This window comes from Lepisosteus platostomus, chromosome 1 (assembly GCF_059453375.1).
Source record: "Lepisosteus platostomus isolate fLepPlt1 chromosome 1, fLepPlt1.hap1, whole genome shotgun sequence".
Taxonomy (NCBI): Eukaryota; Metazoa; Chordata; class Actinopteri; order Semionotiformes; family Lepisosteidae; genus Lepisosteus; species Lepisosteus platostomus.
Window position 1 is genome coordinate 63,184,757 of NC_142611.1, and position 19,185 is coordinate 63,203,941.

At 49.1% G+C, this 19,185-nt stretch overlaps 1 protein-coding gene across 3 annotated transcripts in view; it reads left to right on the top strand.

Moving 5' to 3' along the window:
* znf385a (zinc finger protein 385A) overlaps positions 1-19,185 on the top strand; it is an 86,658-nt gene that overhangs the window by 18,250 nt on the left and 49,223 nt on the right. The window contains exon 1 of one of the 3 annotated variants that reach the window (XM_088633468.1): positions 77-201. The exons of the other annotated variants lie outside the window; for them this stretch is intronic. The gene's annotated coding sequence lies outside the window, so the exon portion shown is untranslated. Of the gene's footprint in view, positions 1-76; positions 202-19,185 lie in introns of those variants that run through there. 3 annotated transcript variants of the gene reach the window in all.

Below are 19,185 nucleotides of genomic sequence, written 5' to 3' on the forward strand. Positions count from 1 at the left end.
TACCTGGGTCAGTTCCTGTGGTTGTGTATTCAGCTGCAGGTCCACGTGGACCATCGCAGACAGCCAGCAAGTTTGGGGCCGGCAATGGTCAGCGGGTGTGGCTGGACGCTGGGAGCTGCGAGCTGCAGTGGAGCCAGGGAGAGTTTCCTATATTGTGTTTTGACCCGGTGAATGCCCTGTTTTCCAAACGAAAACATTTAGGTTAGTCTCTTTTTATTGTTATTGTTCTGTTTGAGTGCCCTGAGGAACAAGAGATTTTACAGGGTGACTTAAAGGAAGAAGACATTAGTAAAGGAAGCAAGTGGAGCCAAACATATGAATAGGAAATGTTACATGTTACATTAGACAACAGGGCAGGGCCAACAGCAGAATAGAGCAGAATTACATCAGCCCAATGAAACTGTAAAGGCTTACATCTCCAGTGTTATCTCATAAGAACAGGGATGATCAAACACCTGGGCTTTTCACCTCAAACCAGGGCAAGGCTTTGACACAGTTCAGGGATGTAATTGACTTGTCTAGCTTGGTAATAGGTGTTACGGAAGGTCGTGACTACTTGGTCATTAAAGGTCCCACGACATTGTTTGGAAGAGGAGGGGTGTTCACCCCGGTGTTCTGGCTAAATTACACTCTCGGTGGCACAGTCTGGCCTCCCTACAGCTCCCCCTTAATCCACCTGGAGCAGCAGTGTCTGTCTCCTCCCCTGAGCTGCTGTGCAGTGGGACAGCTGTGTGTCTCGCAGGTGTGGCTGCTCTTCACCGGGGGAGGAAGCAGGTCCTCTCTTAGAGTCTTAGATCCTCAGCCCTGTACAAGCTTATGCAAAATATAAGAACATAAGAACGATTCCAGCCTCTTAGGTAGTAGTGAATTGAGGATCGGAGGATCTCATCCCACTGTTACTTGAAAGAAACCCGGTTATTGGCTTAACAACAACGTTGGAGATTTTGTTTTTAATCTTGACTTGAGCTGTATGAAAGAACCCGTCTGTGTGGAGGAGCGGTTGATTTCAGAGTGTCCACCAGCTCACCTGGCTGGTCTCTGAACGTGTCCTTTAGGCACTCTGCCAGCCTGAGGTCCTGCCGTCTGCAGCAGCAGGTGCTGATGAGCCATAGCTTGCACACACTCTCTCATTGCGTACGCATTGTGCTGGGAGCAAACATCTTCCAGTACGTGAACAACCCGTGGTTTTACCCCCTCTCGTACCAAGATTGAGGGAGGCTTGGATCCAAGATGCTGCGTTTAATGAAAAGGAAGTTCCGTAGAATTCCGCACAAGGAAAAAAATTCCTCAGGGTCTCGTTGTCGCCGGGCTAGGGTTTCACCGGCGTTCCAGCCAAAATCAATTCTCCTTGAGACAGAGCGGAGGTGGGGGCGGGGAGGTGCAATGCGATAGCTGCCCCTGGGGGAGGGATCGAGAGACAGCTCCCATGAGCACAGGACGGCTCACACCTGTCTCCCTCTCATACGCGCACATGCCGAGACACAGCCCCTGTCCCGGGGATACAAACCGCTGCAGTACAGGACCTTCACAGCGCTTAAATCCGCTCCTCCCCACCACCCTTCAACACATCTGTTCAACACTAAAGGAATTCAGTCCCTTTGGCCTGCCCCTTGATCTGTCCTGCCTTGTTTTGACACATCCTGATTCAGTTCAGCATGCGTAGTCTGCAAAGGAACAAGTAATAGGTTTATTCTATGTTGAAAAGGGAAGAAAGAAAACACAACGTTTCGGCCGTGGAGCCTCCTTCAGGTCTTCTTCTGACACCTGAAGAAGGCTCTTTCAAAGCTGAAACGTTGTGTTTTCTTTCTTCTCCTACTGATTCAGGTTTGGTCTTATCATGAGCTCCTTCCAGGGCTCTGGTTTCTAATGTGGCGACCGAATGATGTGCGCAGTGTGCTAGTGTTACCAACTGTCTTACTGTAATATTGCTCCCTGCACTTTGTATTCTGCCCTTTTCTCTCTCGGGTATTTAACAATGTCATATTAAATATGGATAGAATTTCCTTTCACCTGAGTGCTGCTTTCAGGATTGAGTGTAAGTTCCAGGATCCGGTGTGTGTGTGTGAGAGGGTGCAGGAGACGGAGGCAGCACTGCTCCAGCAGACGTGGGGCCGTCCTGACTCGCAGACTGCTCCCTGGAGACGTGGCGGGGGCGCACCGGGGGACAGGATGAGTAGGGTGGGGCTGTAACATGTTGCCATTCTCCGTAATCTGCCCTTGGGGGGTGTGATCATGGGTTCTTAAGGAGCCAAAGGCGTCCTGGTTTACTTTCAGGAACTTCAAACAGCACAGATTCCTGCTCTGTAACAGCAATCAGAGTTCCAACAGTGCACCGCACTGCAAAGTGACTTTCAAACAGTCCAACCTGTTACACTTACAGTATGTGAACTTAGCGGTAATGTGCTCATACGTGCTACCTCATGTTTTCCTGATTGTAACCGTTTCAGGACTCCTTGACCAACACAACAAGTGGTAGCTAGCACCCTGCACCCCACAAGAGGCAGCCCACTGATGCTAAGCAAGTGTGAGCCTGGCCAGTACCTGAATGGGAGATCTCCAGGGAAAGCTAAGGTTGCTGCTGGAAGAGGTGTTTGTGGGGCCAGCAGGGAGCGCTCACCCTGCGGTCTGTGTGGGTCCCAATGCCCCAGTATAGTGACGGGGACACTACACTGTAAAAAGGCGCTATCATTTGGATAAGAAGTAAAACCAAGTTCCTGACTCCCTGTGGTCATTAAATATCCTAGGGCATTTCTTGAAAAGAGTAGGTGTTACCCAGGTCTCCTGGCCTTTGGTAATCATGAACTCCTAATCATCCCCATCTCTGAACTGGCTTCATCACTTTGTTCTCCTCCCCACTGCGAGCTGGTGTGTAGCGAGCACAGGTGGGTGCTACACTGCTGGTGGTGGAGGGGAGTCCATCACCTGTACAGCACTTTGAGTGGAGTGTCTATATGAGTGTAAGAAATTGTAGTGTCGGGCATTGTGGTGGACCTGGAATTAGAGTAAAATAGGAGTAGCATGGCCCCTGTGTGATTTTGATCAGATCAGCAGTCTAGCCTTGTACAAACGCAGAAATGACCTATCTCCCTCACCAGCTGCTGACTTGAGGTCACCGCCGCTGTCGTGTCCATCCCCAGCGCATCAAGAGTTTTTGGAACTTTTTGTACCAGTTTTGTTTCCTCTCCTTTTCTCTCTCTCACTCTCCCGCCCTCCCTCCATCGCACACAGCCTGAGCCACATCTGCCGGTCTCCGAGAGGCCTGTCCTGACACGAGTGCTTCTCTCCTTCTTTCTGGCCCCCTTGAGCAGCAGCACCAGTTTCTAATGGAGATTACTTTTGGTCTGTTGAGTTCGGTGTGCGGCTGTGCTCTCGCCTTCCCCCTGTCCTCTCTGGGCTGCTCAACCTGCGTGCTGCTGTGGAATTCCCTCTCCGCCTCTCTCCCTCACTCCTGGCTGTCACTTCAGAGCTCGTCTCCTCGCCCCTGCGCTTTCCCGGTTCTCCTGACGAGAGGTTCTTCCCGGAATCAGGACACGGTGTGTCCCAGGAACAAACCGCCTGTCCTATTACCCCCCAGGGCACAGCTTAGTATAGGATGTGGGGGGGCTGGTGTGTAAGAATGGAATTGGACTGTGGGGTGCAACATTTGACTGGGGTGCTAGTTGTAGGGGTCTAGGGCAGATGGTGTAGGAGATTGGGGTACTAGTTGTAGGGGTCTGGGGCAGATGGTGTAGGAGACTGGGGTACTACTGTAGTTGTAGTGGTCTAGGGCAGATGGTGTAGGAGACGGGGGTACTAGTTGTAGGGGGCTTGGACAGAGGCTGTAGGAGACTGGGGTACTGGTTGTAGGGGTCTGGGGCAGATGGTGTAGGAGACTGGGGTACTAGTTGTACATACTGTGGTAGAGGCTGTAGAAGACTGGGGTATTAATTGTCGGGGTCTGAAGCAGAGGGTATAAGAGACTGGGGCAGGGGGTATAAGAGACTGGGGCAGAGGGTATAAGAGACTGGGGCAGAGGGTGTCCTGGCCAAGAGGCAGTGTAGTGTCAGGGTTTGTGTTGATCCCTTTGCAGCACATTCCTCATCGAGCGGCAGTCGTGCTGCTGTCTGCAGGGGCCAGCTTGCATTACACAGGGAACAATGATGGTTGTGTCTGACACAGCAAACAGCCCAGGCCAGCACTTTTCTCACCAGCTTCACCCACCTTGAAAACCAAGGAGAGTGACCTCTAGCAAAGCTTCCTCTCTCACTTCCTCTCGCTTTCTCTCTCTCACAGCTCTCCACTCTTCCCTCTGTTTCCTTCATCCCTCTTTTTCCCTGTCCTCCCTCTCCCCACTCTCCCTAATGTCCCTCCCTCTCTCTTCCCCTCTCTATTTTTGTCAGAAACAATCACTGGATTTTCCGTTTGAGTGAACAGTTCTGCCGCAGTCGGAGAGACGTGGGGAGAGGTGTAGAGGGGAGGGGGGTTGAGAGGGAGGAAGGATGTTTATGAAAGAACGAGGGATCTGAGAAGGGAGATGGAGGAGAGGAGAGGGAGGGGGGATGCTTTAGGAAACCTCTTCTGATGTGAAGCAGATCCCCTGTCTCACAAAAATGCTTTTTCTTATTTTGTATTGCCTTGTAACCAAAGAGCTGAGGAAACAAACTCCAAGGTTTTTCTTACATGTTCTGACAATGAACACCCTGCAGCCCTGCACTCCATCCACTGAACTACTGAACACACTGCAGCCCAGCACTCCATCCACTGAGCTACTGAACACACTGCAGCCCAGCACTCCATCCACTGAGTTACTGAACATACTGCAACCCAGCACTCCATCCACTGAGCTACTGAACACACTGCAGCCCAGCACTCATAGCACTGAGCTACTGAACACACTAAATCCCTGCACTCCATCCGCTGACCTACTGAACACACTACAGCTAACCACTGAGCTACTGAACACACTGCAGCCCAGCACACTTAACACTAGAATACTGAACACACTGCAGCCCAGCACTCTATCCACTGAGCTACTGAACACACTGCAGCCCAGAACTCTGAAATTGAGCTACTGAACACTCTGCAACCTAGCACTCTTAATGCTGAGCACCCCTCAGCACAGCACATCTGATGTAGCCCAGCACATCTGCCTGTGTGTGGGAGAAGAGAGCTGCCAAAGAGAGCTCTAAATAATACATATTGATATACGCATTTCATTTATTACTAAACAGAGAATCTTAAAATAACATCAGAGGCATCAGGGAGAGGAGAGAGGGTTTTTAATCTCCAGTTTCTTAACACACGTGGCCACACACACACACACCAGCACACTGAGTTCTCCGCAGATCACCCCCAGACAGACACACACACACACACACTGGCCTCAGGCTGCCGGTCTTCAACAAGAATTTTCTCAGATCCCTGATTTGCTCCTTTCCTTCCCAAAGCAAGTGCAGCCCATGTCTTTCTCTTCCTCTCCTGGTGGTTAATGAGTGTTTGGGGGCTGGGTGGCGTACGGAGCCGCTCGCTGCCTGCTTGTCAAACAGCCTGTCACCGCAGAGACTGCGCTGAGACGGAGGCAGAGCCAGGGTGGGCTGAGCTCGTCGTGGAACTACAAAGGTGTGCATTCCTTCGGAGAGCTGCTCCACTGCTCTCGCTCGGTCTGTCTCTCTTGCTCGCTCCCCCCTTCTCTTTTCTAAATTTGGAAAGAATGGGTCGTGTGTGCGCGTGTTTGCGTAACGATTGCACTGGTTATAAAAGACCAGGAACGGTAACGGCTCCAAAATCCTGATCATTGCAAGCTTTTCTTGGGTGGGGGTCCCCTTCTCAAGAAATCACTGTCAAGGAGACCCCCTCCTGGTTCACATACACAGTCAGCTTGAGAGCGTTCATTCTGGATGCAGCCAGATTGGCAGTGGAAAATTTCCATCGTTTTAGGGAACAACCTCCCCACCCCCTGAGAGCCCACAGAGGATCCGCAGACACCTGCTTGGAAAACACCTGCTCTGGTCCATTCCTTGCGTAGGATAGGATTTTAGCGGTTTCAGTTTTGAATTGGTTTCCACAGGGTTCTAAAATTGGGGCACTACTCTTCAAGTTGGAGATAAGGAGGTGGAGCAGCATGACGGCACAGTGGGAAGCATTGCTGCCTCGCAGTGCTGGGGTTTAATTCCAGACATAGGGTGCTATCTGGGTGGAGTCTGCACGTTCTCCCCTTCTCTAAGAGAGTTTCCTCCAGGTGCTCTGATTTCAATCCACACCACCCTGGTAGGTTATTTGGCTTCTGGGGAAATTGGTGCTGTTGTGAATGTGTTTGTGTCTGTGTGTGCCCTGCAATGGACTGGTGTCCCATCCAGGGTGCCAATAGGGATAGGCTCCGGCTCAGCTGAAACTCCGTACTGGGTGAAGCACATGGAGAATGAATGGATGTTCTTCAGAGTGCTCTGCTTTACCCTGGGTCTGACTGAGAATACTGGGGCTGGGGAGGGAGAAAGAGTTGAGAGGAAGAGAGAGAAGGGGAGCATGAGAAAGAGGTAGGGAGAGAAAGACAGAGAGGGGGAAGCATAAGTGAGAAACCTGAACAAAATAGAAATGGGATGAGAGAATCAGGGAGAGAGAATGCTGTGCTTGGAGTGCAGCAATACCACATGGAGAAAAAGAGGGCTCTGCAATTAACACTTTTAATGTCTAATTAGTGAAGCGAGCGCTCCCAGAACGCAGTGTGGGGGCGAAGGGTAGTGGGGCAGAGCAGGGCGCCAGCTGTCGGCGCTGCAATCACGATCCGCTCCTCACTCCACTCTGGAGACGGGGCTTGTGATGATATCCGCTCCAGCATTCCCTCCAAGTCCCTTTCAAGGGGAACAGAGGAATGTAAAAGAAAGGAAAAGGATCTGTTGTCCCAGCTAAGCGCGGTTTGAGAATGTAACTAGTCTTCACTCGAACCTGGCGCGGCTCTTTTTGCTCCCAGTCTGCTGGGGGGGCTGACCTTAACGATAGCATTTGGTAAAAAAGTGACCAGTCTTGGAGCTCCTCTGCAGCAGAGGTTAGAATGGAAATTTCATAATTTGCTAATCAAGTCCTCTGAAAAGACTTCCAATAGCTGGAGCAAGCTCCAACCGCGCACTTCTAAATAAACCATCAAGCGGGGACAGTGGACTTTTAGATACATTCTGCAACCCATCTCTGTAGATTTTTCATTGTCTTATTAAGCACTGATTATGTTTCTTTACGATCTCTAGGAAAAAAAAGTTCCATGGTGATTGGCTTGTACTGATCTAATAAGCTGCCATACAGAGAAATTCAAAGAGGCAGGTTACAGGTTACAGAAGACTAACTGCCAAACGTTCAACAGCAGTGCTGTGAGCATTACAGGTGAAAGTGCACATACTGTACGCACAGCAGAATGGTGATCCAAGTGCATCTCTCACCTGTCGAACTGTTACGGGATTAACTCGATTGCCAGTGATGGCCAGCTCTGCATTTTTTGAGAAATTTCTAGCACCTTTAGAAAGATTTACAGTGGCATTCAATGCATAGAATATGCAAAGAGGTATTTAAAGGAAGAGGCAGATTATTGATCAGAAGCAATCAATGCTTAGACCAATTGTTTAGAGACAGATTCTATCTTTAGATTTTGATTCCTGTGTTTTGTGGAGTAAATGTTCAAAATAGAACCTAGAAATTGATGTCTTTCTGATAAATTGATGTATTCAATATATGTGATAAATTGCTTTGATTTGGTCATTGAGATAGGCTATTTCATTACTACCACTGTTCATGATGCATTTACAGTATGTGCAGTTATGTGTTTGCACTCATTGTCAAACATTCATTGAATGTTTTAAGTTATAGCCTACTTAGCACATTAAGGGTGTGAACGTCCATTCTGTTGATGTTGCTCCTCATTAAAAGGGTTAAACCTGTGACGTTAGTACAAAACTAAAAAAGGTAGTGAGTTCCAATCCCATGTCATCCCTTGAGCAGGGTACTTTCCTCAGGTTGCTCCAGTGAAACACCGAGCTGTACGAATGGGTGCAAATGTTAAAATCCCTTTGAACAAAAGCATCATCATAAATGCAGCTTCCCTCTATAAATACATTTACATGTAAGTGAGAGTGTTTGTGTTATTCCTTGTGCATAATTTAAATACCAGTTCAAAAATACAGATATTGAAAATCATGACTCTTACACAGTGCAAGTGTTTCAGAAGGGCAGGGTGTGCTCCAGGCGTTTCAGAGGGAGAGGAAAGGAGGACTGGAGAGAGGGGCAAGAGGGAGAGAGCGGGGGAGATGAAGACGCCGAAAGAAGAGCAGTGGGTATGAGGAGGGAAAGGGAGAGAGGGAGGGGCTGCGCGGGCTGCAGCTGCACGGCCGGGAGAGAGAGCTGATTCACATGCGCGGCACGCCGGCCCAGCGATAACCATCTTTCTGCGGTGCGCGCCGACACGCTGTTTGTTCAATCATCTCCTGCTGCAGAGAGGGAGGGAGAGGCGAGGGCACAGCCCGTGAGGAATAGAGAGAAAGAGACCAGGGAGCTGTCTGAGGGAGAGGACCACGGGCACAAAGTGTGAGGGAGACGAGAGAGAGAGACCAGGGAGACTAGAGAGAGGCAAGGGAGACAAGAGAGAGAGACGAGGGAGACAAGAGAGAGAGACGAGGGAGACGAGAGAGAGACGAGGGAGACAAGAGAGAGAGACGAGGGAGACAAGAGAGAGAGACGAGGGAGACAAGAGAGAGAGACGAGGGAGACTAGAGAGAGGCGAGGGAGACTAGAGAGAGACGAGGGAGACTAGAGTGAGAGACAAGGGGACAGTTTAAGAGGAACAGAGTGAGAGACCAGGGACTGTTTGAGGGTCAAAGGACTGGAGCTCTGTTTCGCCCCTTTTGCTCAGTGTGGTGTCTCAGTAGCCAGCTGATCCCAGAACCTCATCCCGAAGCTTCTTAGAGGGAATTGGCTTCAAGGGCAAAAGAGACAGGAAAAGAATAGGCAGCAGAAACGGACACAACTGTTCCCCTGCAGGGAACTTCCCAGGCTGCCTTCAAGCTTCAGTATTTCAGGAAAAGCTAGGCTGTCTTCCCTTTCACTCCGGCAGTGCAAGGGGTTATTAAACTTGCTCATATCCTTCCGAAATGCCCTTGACAGGCTTTCCTCCTCTTCCTCCTTCCTGATGAAAGGTTGGTTCACTGACTGCACGCCGCAGTGTCCTCTTGTTCAGATGTGGCTCCGTTTCCTGGCGGCGCAGCTAACTTCTCCCCTCCTCTCTTCTGCCGTGACTTCTCCTCTGCTGGCAGTGCAGCTGCAGTTGCAAGGAAAACCTGAATACCCAACTTCCACATGGGACCATGGGCAAGCTTTGTCCGTCCGGACAGTGGCTTCGTCCCTATGGCACATGCAAGCCGTCACAGTCACAGACGGTAGTGCCGCTGCTTCCAGACCCATCCCAGACAGCTATCTCTCCTCTCCTGTGCGTCTGTGCACCTCTGCATTGTTCTCTCACTCCACGTTGCAGTCATTCGAATGGCTCGCTCCAGGGGATCATCAGCCCATATACAGCAAATATGGATGGAAATGTTTTTGCAGCCAGTGAAACATTAAGACGGAAGGGAGATGTGAGAGTCCTTTCTGGATGAGGAGGAGTATCTGAAGCTAGTGAAGCTCGTCTGGGGGCCTGCACGCCGAGAGAGGCAGGGGCAGTGGGCTGTTCTGCTGGTTGATGCTCTGTGCTGATTAGGAGGCCTGCTGTACCAGAGGATTATTAACCCCCCCCCCACACACACATGCAACACAGTCTTCCCTTTCCAGCTCCCCACTCCCCAGTCCTGACGTTAATCCCCAGCCCGCGCGGCCACAGGAGGCTGGCCCATCTTACAGCGATGCGGTGCAATTACGCAGATTGTATTGGCCGTCACTCAGCGGCTCGTTTACATGCTGATGGCAACGCCAGGCTCAATCAGGCCTTTGTGTGTGAAAGAAATGGGGTTGGGGGGAGGGCTGAGCTGAGCACACAGTGCATTAATGTCAAAACAGGTCTGACCCCACCAATCCTCTGTCTCTGTAGAAGTCAGGGAGCAGTGTGGCTTGATGCTGGGGGGGGGGAGCCTGTCCTTGACTGTAGTGACATGGCGGTTATGGAGCAGCGGAAATGTGCTAAGTCAGCACACACACTCGCTGCGCGTCACTGAGAAAGCTGCGTTCTTTTTTTACTCACGTTTTTCATTTCATAAAAGCAGAAGGTCGGTGGCAAGGGTTGTGTACGAGTGAGTGCTGGGGGCTGCGTGTGTTTGTCTTAGTGGAGGAGGTGAACGCTCAGACTCTCAGAAGCTCCTGGTGTCAATCCAGAGACTGGAGCTTTAATCCCTTCCTCTCCCCCCCACCCCTTGCTGTAGCCCTGACCTTGCCTCTACCCTCCCATGAAATGAACAGATCATTGCGCTGAGCTCTTCTCTTTCAGCTGTTCTTCATGTTGCTACACCTTCTCCCTTCAAGCACTGTGTATTACACATACTGTACGTTTCAGCCAACTGGTTTGTCCGGGACCAGGGCGGTCAGGCCTCATGCAAACCTGCGATGGCTTATTGCTCCGAGTGTCTGATGCAGCGAAAGTCCTGCCTGTGTCCTTCAATCATTTTATTGAAAGAGGGGAGGACACTGCTGCCAGCATCTCGACTCTGATATGCACCTACAGCAGGGTGTCTTGTGAAGAAAATAGTCCCATTAAGGGAACAGAATTTCCATTAAAAAGAAAACGTTTCTCTCCTCTGAGTGGAACATCCAGTGTTTTTGGCATCACTCACTTGAAACCCTCCCTAAGGCTTCTGAATTGGGGATTTTTTGGTTCAGATTGGGCCCAGGTGTCCTGGTGCTCTTCTGGAATCTGTGGATCCCTAAGTGCAGCTCTAGTTGTCCTGCACTTCCCAGTTCTCTCCGTAGTTCTTGACCATCGAGGCAAAAGGGGCAATTCCCTTTCCTGTCAAGGGTAGTCTCTATCTGAAGATACTGCTCACAGGGCAAATGTTTTTTTTCCCCCAGAAATCTGGAATTGTATCAGTCAGCCCCAATGTGGAATCCCCAGCTGTGTTTAAGGCTCGGTTCTCTGTAGCAGCTCTGGATTGAATGAGACCTAGTGCCTTTGACACCCTCCCCCCCCCCGTGCAGAGCCAGCCAGCCCCGGGCCCGCGTGAGCTCCGCAGCTCCTGGATGTGGGAGGAGCGGCACATCGTCCTGTGGTGCCACGGCAAGCCCGCAGGCGCCAGGCACGGCAGAGCAAGGCCCCGTTCTCTGTAAAGCCAGGAGAGCCCGGGGCGACCAGTGCCAGTGTCTGCCCTCGCAGGGTCTGGGGCAACTGGAGCCACGGTTGCAGAGCTCGGCCTGCGCTCTCAGAGAGCACCTTACCAGCTCATGCCACTCCAGATCCTCAGAGCAGCATTAGCTTTAGCCTGGCCTCAACTGCAATCAGAACCGCAAAACACTACTGTAGACAGTACCTAAAGAGGCATGGAAGCATAACCAAAGTGAATGCTGTATGCACAGCTGTATAAAGCCCCATGTTATCCGACAGCAATTCCCAAATTCCCCCTGCACACAGCATGACATATCCTGGAGTACCAGTCGGGCTGCTCTGTGTTCATTGAGTCTGAGGGAGTTCTTTGTTGTTGATGTTATTATTTCATCTCTGGTACTGAACTACAAAAACTCTCTGTCTTGATGTACTGTGCCTTGGCTGGCATGACTGTGATGAAAATGTCTTTACTGCTTCTATTATTATTTTCTGTGAAGGGAAATAATTATAAGAAGGTTTCCTTACACTTGTGCTTTGTACCACAAAAGACTCTAAAGTTCTTTGCACATATGAGGGGACCCACTTTACTCACAACTGAAGAGCAGCCCCACTGTGCAGGAACTCGTGGATAAGAGAGAGTCACTGCTGCTCCAGGGGGGTGAAGGGGGAGCTGTGGGGAGGACAGACTGTACAGGACTAGAGTGGACTGACTGTTTCTGGCATCCAGCAGGCATTCTGAGACAAATCCCCTCCACAATGGGTGGATTTAGCTTGTAGTCCGGTGCTTCCTGAGTGTCAGTTGTGCAGGAGCAGGGCAGTGGGAAGCAAGGCAGGGAATGTTCCTGCAAACCCGAAACACTGCGATGCACTGTGACCGGACAGGGAAGAGTGAGTGTAAACTGAGTTCTTAATGATAAAGTCACTGTCCATTCCGAATGTATGCCTAAGATACAATAGTCTTCTATGAAGCTAAAAAGCATATATTCTTTAGTATTTTTACTTACATTCAGCAAATGTAGCATATTTTATGTGACCTAAAAACACAGCCCAGACAATTGGGCTTAACATCTTTGGCTTTGGCACAGTAGATCATATCCATTTAGAATTGTTCAGGGGTAACAGTAGGTTAAACAGCCCGGTATTGACACCACGGCATTGCATCTGTGAATGCATCTGGTCATGTGTTTCTCTTCTTTTAAACTCCCAGAAGAAACTGGAGAGCCCCTAAGCTGCGACGCAAAAGAAAAGAGAGAGAACTGGTTTAGTCCTCCCCTCCACAGCTGGCTGTGGACCAGAGAGGGTTTCAGCCCCCATTTTGGGGTACATAGCCAGGGTCTCCCCTTGTAGAATGGAGGGGCTCCTGCGGAGGACAGGATATTTTTCTGACTTCTATGAAAGCCAGCAGGGCATAGGCGGGGCATGGCCTTGCAGCAGAGATAGGGATAGGTTTTCCGGAAAAGCTCTCAAAGCTGGAATGTGCTTTTTCTCTTTTCGTGGAGGATAGGAGGACTGAGAGGATGGCGCCCCAGGCCCTGGCCACCTGCGCTGGGTGCGGAGGTATTCGGTGACATTCTCCCGGTTGTCTGGGAGATCGGGAGAGAGTGCCTAGGGGCAGTAGAGCATAGAGAGGGAGAGGAGAGGGAGAGGAAGAGGAGGGCAGAGAGAGAGGGAGAGCAAGGGGCCCTGGGGGCTTATTGGCTTTCCAGAGCTGGATAGAGTGAAGGAAGAGGAGAGAAACAGAAGAAGCTTTGGTTGGAAATACGGATGAATACAGTATAAGGAAGAAATAAGAGGCAGAAAGGGAGAAAATGAAAGAGTTCTCCTTTAGCAGTTTGGGATTCCACTGTTAATTTGGAAAGTAGTGTCTGGAGGCACCTGGTCATTTATACAGGAGTTATTCACCTCAAGATCAACGGATTGTTTTCGACAGTTGTGTTCCCTCTCATTGGTGCTCTGTGTGTGTATGTTTGTGTATGTTTGTGAGCCTAGCACTTCCGTAGGAACATCTGATGCTTGGTCTTGTTTCCCTCCTCTTTGTGGGAGAGCCCCGCCTCCAGGGCGTCTAATCCCCTATAATTACCTGGCTCTCCCGGTGCAGATCCTGTCATCACCGGCTCGACCGACACAGATTCCTGTCCTGGTGCTGGGAGGCGCCTCTCACAAAAAGCCCAAAGGAACTGTCAGCATGTCCTTTTCCTTGAAAAGGTACCTGAGATAAAAGCTCTAACCCAGCAAAACCAGATCTCGAGCAATAAAAGTTTATATGGGTATATCTTGGATATGCATGCTTGCTATTTCTTTGCCCCTTGTCTTAAAAAAGGATGAGGTATCCTCCATTGTTCAGTAACAATGCAGTATATAAAAAAATCGAATATATGTAATAAAAAATATAATGCTATATGTAGAAGTTTTATTAACTCAGTCACTGTCACAGCTTCTAACAGTCCTAACTCTGGTGTTTTTGCTGCAGATTACTACTTAATTGTTTAACTGAACTTTTACATGAAATAATTGTTTGAATTATTGAATTAATTATTTGCTAAATTAAACTTCTTTTAATGCCAGGGTCTGTTCTCTTTTCCAGATTTAAAAATTAATTCCATATGTTTCTGAACAATCTGAAACCTGCAACATTTTAAGAAGCTAAAACAAATTCTAATTAATAGCTACTTGTGGAGTTTTGCAGTCAGATGCAGGTGCCAGTGGTAGTTTGTTATTTATTCTATGATTAGGCTGTCCCAGTTCCTTCCCTTTTCGGTATGAAGTAAAGTCCTTTGGTGTCTGTTCACTGTGGCGGCACATTGAACCTGCACTCAGGGGTGTGCCTGACATCAGCGCCGGTTCACCCCGACTCTGCCTGTGATCCCCTGCCTGATGGCTTAGCCTGTAATCTATGTAAACATTCTTACAATCAACATTGGTTAGAGACACAGGACTGTAATCCAACTCCTTCCCCTGCTTTCCCCATCCCAGGCTTCTCTGTGCTGTTCACCTGCCTGCTGGATCAAGGAGTCTCTCAGACTGGATAATCTGCTCCAGGGGTGTGATTACAGAGCCAGACACTGTCATTACAGGGAAAACACACAGGTGTGGGTTTCAGCAGAGTGTCTCGCTCATGTCTGTATGTCTATACCACAGCCTTACGTCTGCATGCATGTATTTATAGGTTGCTTGTTTTCTGTCATGTTTTCACCTTAGATTCCCGTCTGGACTCTGATCTCATTCAGGGCAACTTCAGATTGCAAGATGAAATAATCATGTGCAGAGTTTTAAAATCTGTTCAGCTCTGCACCGCCTTTACAAACAATCACACATTTGAACTGAAACCAGTTTTAGGAGTTAGTCATTACTGCACCACTTGTCTACAAATGTGTGTTTTATTAAAAATTGCTTTGGAGAACCTGATCACCTCCACGGTCTGCTGCCAGGCTGCACAGATTGTGGGTGGAGCCCCACATTACATGTAGGTGGGCCTTAAGCACACCTGCCTTAGACAAGTGGTGGCTGGTTGGCTTGGAGTCAATCAGTCACTGTCAGGTATGCGTCTGCACACACCCTCCAGCAGCGCCTGTTACACACCTCCGCTTCACTCGGAGAAAGGCGTGCCCTTAAAGCATGAACAGTCCTGATGCTTTTAACATAATTACTGACAACAATAACAAGCACCGCACCTTGACAGCACAAAAGATCGAGCAGAAGTGGCTGGCGAGGGTGTGGGTACAGACAAGTCCTGACTAATCATGAAACTGTTGAAAAAATGTTTTTTAAAGAAGCAAGTTGCTCTTTACTGGTATTGTGAAAATCTTGCACTATTTTGGAGATTTCTTCCATTTAATTTTTGCTTCATGGGGTAGAGTGATCTACTGAGTACTGCTCTGTGTAACTCAGTGCTGTAGGTCTGTAGTGTATCCTGCAGTGTGTTCAAGCACTGTACTGAGTACTGCTCTGTGTAACTCAGTGCTGTAGGTCTGTAGTGTATCATGCAGTGTGTTCGAGCACTGTACTGAGTACTGCTCTGTGTAACTCAGTGCTGTAGGTCTGTAGTGTATCATGCAGTGTGTTCGAGCACTGTACTGAGTACTGCTCTGTGTAACTCAGTGCTGTAGGTCCGTAGTGTATCCTGCAGTGTGTTCGAGCACTGTACTGAGTACTGCTCTGTGTAACTCAGTGCTGTAGGTCTGTAGTGTATCCTGCAGTGTGTTAGAGCACTGTACTGAGTACTGCTCTGTGTAACTCAGTGCTGTAGGTCTGTCAGAGACCTGTCAGAGAAGTTTACTGATTTATGCACAGTGTAGATAAGTAAATTAAGTGTATACTGTATTCTACAATGTGTTATTACTCTCTGCCTAGTAAAAACTAAACAATGGAAATTTATTGGTAGTTTTCTGTGAGTTCAGTCTGTTCCATTGTACGACAGTGGGCAATTAATCGTCTTGCACACTGATACCAATCTGTCCTAGCGGGGGCCTTGTGCAATGTGCACTGGCACACCCTGGCTGTCTCTAAGAGGGACTGTTTGTTTTCTTGGGTGTGCTAAGTGAAAAGTGACTGTTTTACAGTAACCTCCTGCTCACCGAGCGTCCTCTTGAGCATGACCTGACCCTAACCCCGACCCTACGCCTGACTCAAACCGTGATGTCAGGGTGCTAGCTTGGTAACCTTAATCCAGGCAATCGGCCGTGAGTCCACTGTGCAAGACAGAAGTGGAAACTGTAGTTTATATTACAGTCTAGCCTTGCCAATCGCTATTTTATGGACTGTGTATTCCGGTCTATCACACTGCAGTTATTGAGGACTAGTTCACAGATTGTGGGGCCCTCTTCTGCTGTTTTGGGGTACTGTGCACAACTGTGATCTGTCTTAGAGCATCGCCTTGGGGCTTTGCTGCGGATAAATACCAGTTTTTGTGCTCTTTTGGGCCCTTAGATGTGGTGAAAAGTGAAATTGGCCAAGGCCCTAGCATGAGAAGCAGATCGGAGTGATGTCTGTCAGTGTCCAAGTGGAGAGGCTGGATAGGGGGAAAAGTGCACAGCAATCTTCTATTAATATTTCACAGCTTTTGTCATAGCAATTATTTATTACTTTATGTAGACTATCATTTCACATTTTATTTTATGGACCACATTATTCCCTTACGTTATCTTGGTTAATTACAGGCATTGTAGGCCAACAGTTAGACTACCCTTAAACCTATTTTCCCCTGAAAACTTCTTCTTGCTGCGCGTTGCGGTTTTGCTGATAGCAGTAATTTTCCAGAACATGATCCTTGTAATGGGTGAGGTTGTGCTGGATCTGTATCCTTGCTATAATTATCAGAGTGTGTGTATGTGTGAATGTGTTGTCACAATGACTGCTGGTTTCATGTTGTGTAATGAATTTTGTGGTACACTCTGTGCACGATCTAGAGGTTAGGCCTCATTTAGAATATCCTGATCAACCGCAGCTTCAAGCTCAGAAACTGGTCATCAACAGCGCCCCCTGGTGGTAGAAATCTTCAAATCCTGTGAGATCCTATGCCCCCTGTAATCTGAACACACTCCTGCCCTTGTGCTCTGAATTGACGTCAAGGTAATTACGTTAAATTGGACAAATTAATTGGTAATTTCTGCAGTCCTTGGGCTCAGCTGTATGTAAAAGAGTCCTGAAATTTCATGAAGTTGGGATCTAGCAGCACCTGGGACATGCTGCTCCCTTCTGCATCACAGCACCATCTACCACTCTGTCTGTCACTCACTCACAGACTGTCACACACACAATCTCACCACTCACACAAAATCACCCCACACACACAATCTCACCCCACACACACAGTGACACACACTCAATCTCACCCCACACACACAGTCTCAGCCCACACTCACACTGACACACACACAATCTCATCCCACACACACTGACATACACAGTCTCAGCCCACACTCACATTGACACACACACACAATCTCACCCCACACGTATACTGACACACACACTCACCCCACACACATACTGACACACAATCTCACCCCAAACACACTGACACACACACAATCTCACTCAACACACACCGACAAACACACAATCTCACCCCACACACCCTGTCTCCCCCTACACACACTGACACACACAGTCTCAGCCCACACACACACTGACACACACAATCTCAGTCCACACATATACTGACACACACAATCTCACCCCACACACTGACACACGATCTCACCCTACACACCCTGACACACACACAGTCTCACCCCACACACTGACACACACACAATCTCACCCCACACACACTGACACAAACAGTCTCACCCCACACACAGTGACGCACACACACATTTGTAATCACGTTTGTAATGAAATTGAGCAGTCTGTCTGTACAATAGTGCCGCTGGGGCAGGGTGGCTCAGTGGGATCAGAGCAGTCTTTGTCATTCGATCTCCAGCGCCTCGCCCTGCTTTGTCTTCTCTGTGTGATTTTCTCTGGCCCAGTTCATTTCCGGTGGCCTGTGGTCCAAGACACTCCTTTCCAAAGACTCCAAAGGAGATGAAGATACAGTATGGAGGAGTCGTAGATCAAGGGAATGGGGGTGCTCATCCTCACCCCCCGGGGTCACGCAGCAGGCGGTGCTGCAACAGAGGTGATCAAGAACCCCCTCATTAAAGGCTTTTCAGATCATTGTAGCCGACAGTGAAATATTTGTTTGAATAATTGTTCGTAATGTTGTTGTGTCTCAGGTATATATTTGGCAAATCGAAGTCAGTAACTTGGGAAACATGTTTCCATGTGGTGAGTGGTGCATCTCTCTTTCTGTCTGTTCATTTGTCCGTCCACCCATGCATCTGTGCTGCTCCGTATTTAATGTATAAAACTGGCCAGTGTCTATTTTTTTATCTTTGCTTTCTTTCTCCTCGTGTCCTTTCCCATTCTCACCTGATCTCCTTTGTTAGGGCACTATACAAACACACCTCCACCCTGAGGTGCCCTTCCCAGACAGGGTGACACCCCTTATTCAGCCTTTTGCTTTTGTTGGCCTTTATGTCCTCTTTCTGAAGCCGGTCAGCCCTGTGGCTGTGGTGTCTGTGTAGTGAGGGACCCGTGGGAGGAGGCGTGTCCCATCCCTGCTTTTCCAAGCAGCCCGAGGCGACGTCCCACTCGGCACAGCTGTCTTCCTGGGAACAGCCCCTCGGCCTTCTGACTCCCAGTGCACACCCAGCACCTCAGTGACTGCGCTGTGCTCTTTGTTCTCTGAGCTGGGGAAATCACACACTTCTATCTGTGCCTGTAAAAAGACACTGCATGTAGTGTCAAAGGCATCTTTTTGTGGCAAAACGCTGATGCCAGTACCAAGGAACACAGCCTGTGGTCAGCATGTCCCGTGTGGGCATCTGAGTGGCCTTTCCTTGTGTCTTGTGGATGGAAGCCCTCCTGGCTCCCTCTCAGAGAAGCCCCTGTTAGTTCTTCATCCCACAGAGCTGTTCAGTAGTGCAGTCACTTGAACTGCTCATCTTCTCCTTAGATCCACTCTCCCATCTCCAGTCTGCCTCTGGAAGGCCAGAAAGGGAGAATAGCGTGAACCACAAACCTGTCCCTCATATACAGACACCCTGGTGCGTGTAAGTCTGCCTGACCCTTGACAGCCAGACTTCCAACTTCACTTTAATCAGCACTGATCACCTTCCACAATGACACACCAGACTCTTATAAAGCCCAAACTGGATAATTCGAGGTGTGTTTCATTCACACTCAGACAGGCAGTTCTCACTCAAACAAAGCCTCCTGTCTTCATTACCCGTTTGAAATTAAGACCTTGGAAACACCTAGAGAAAAAAAGCAGTGTGTCTAGGAAACTGGTCTCATGGACATCTTGGCGGTGACAGCAGTTAAATGGGCAGGACTATGGGCTCCTTCCCAGCCTCCGCAGCTTTGATCCCTCATGGAAGGAGACA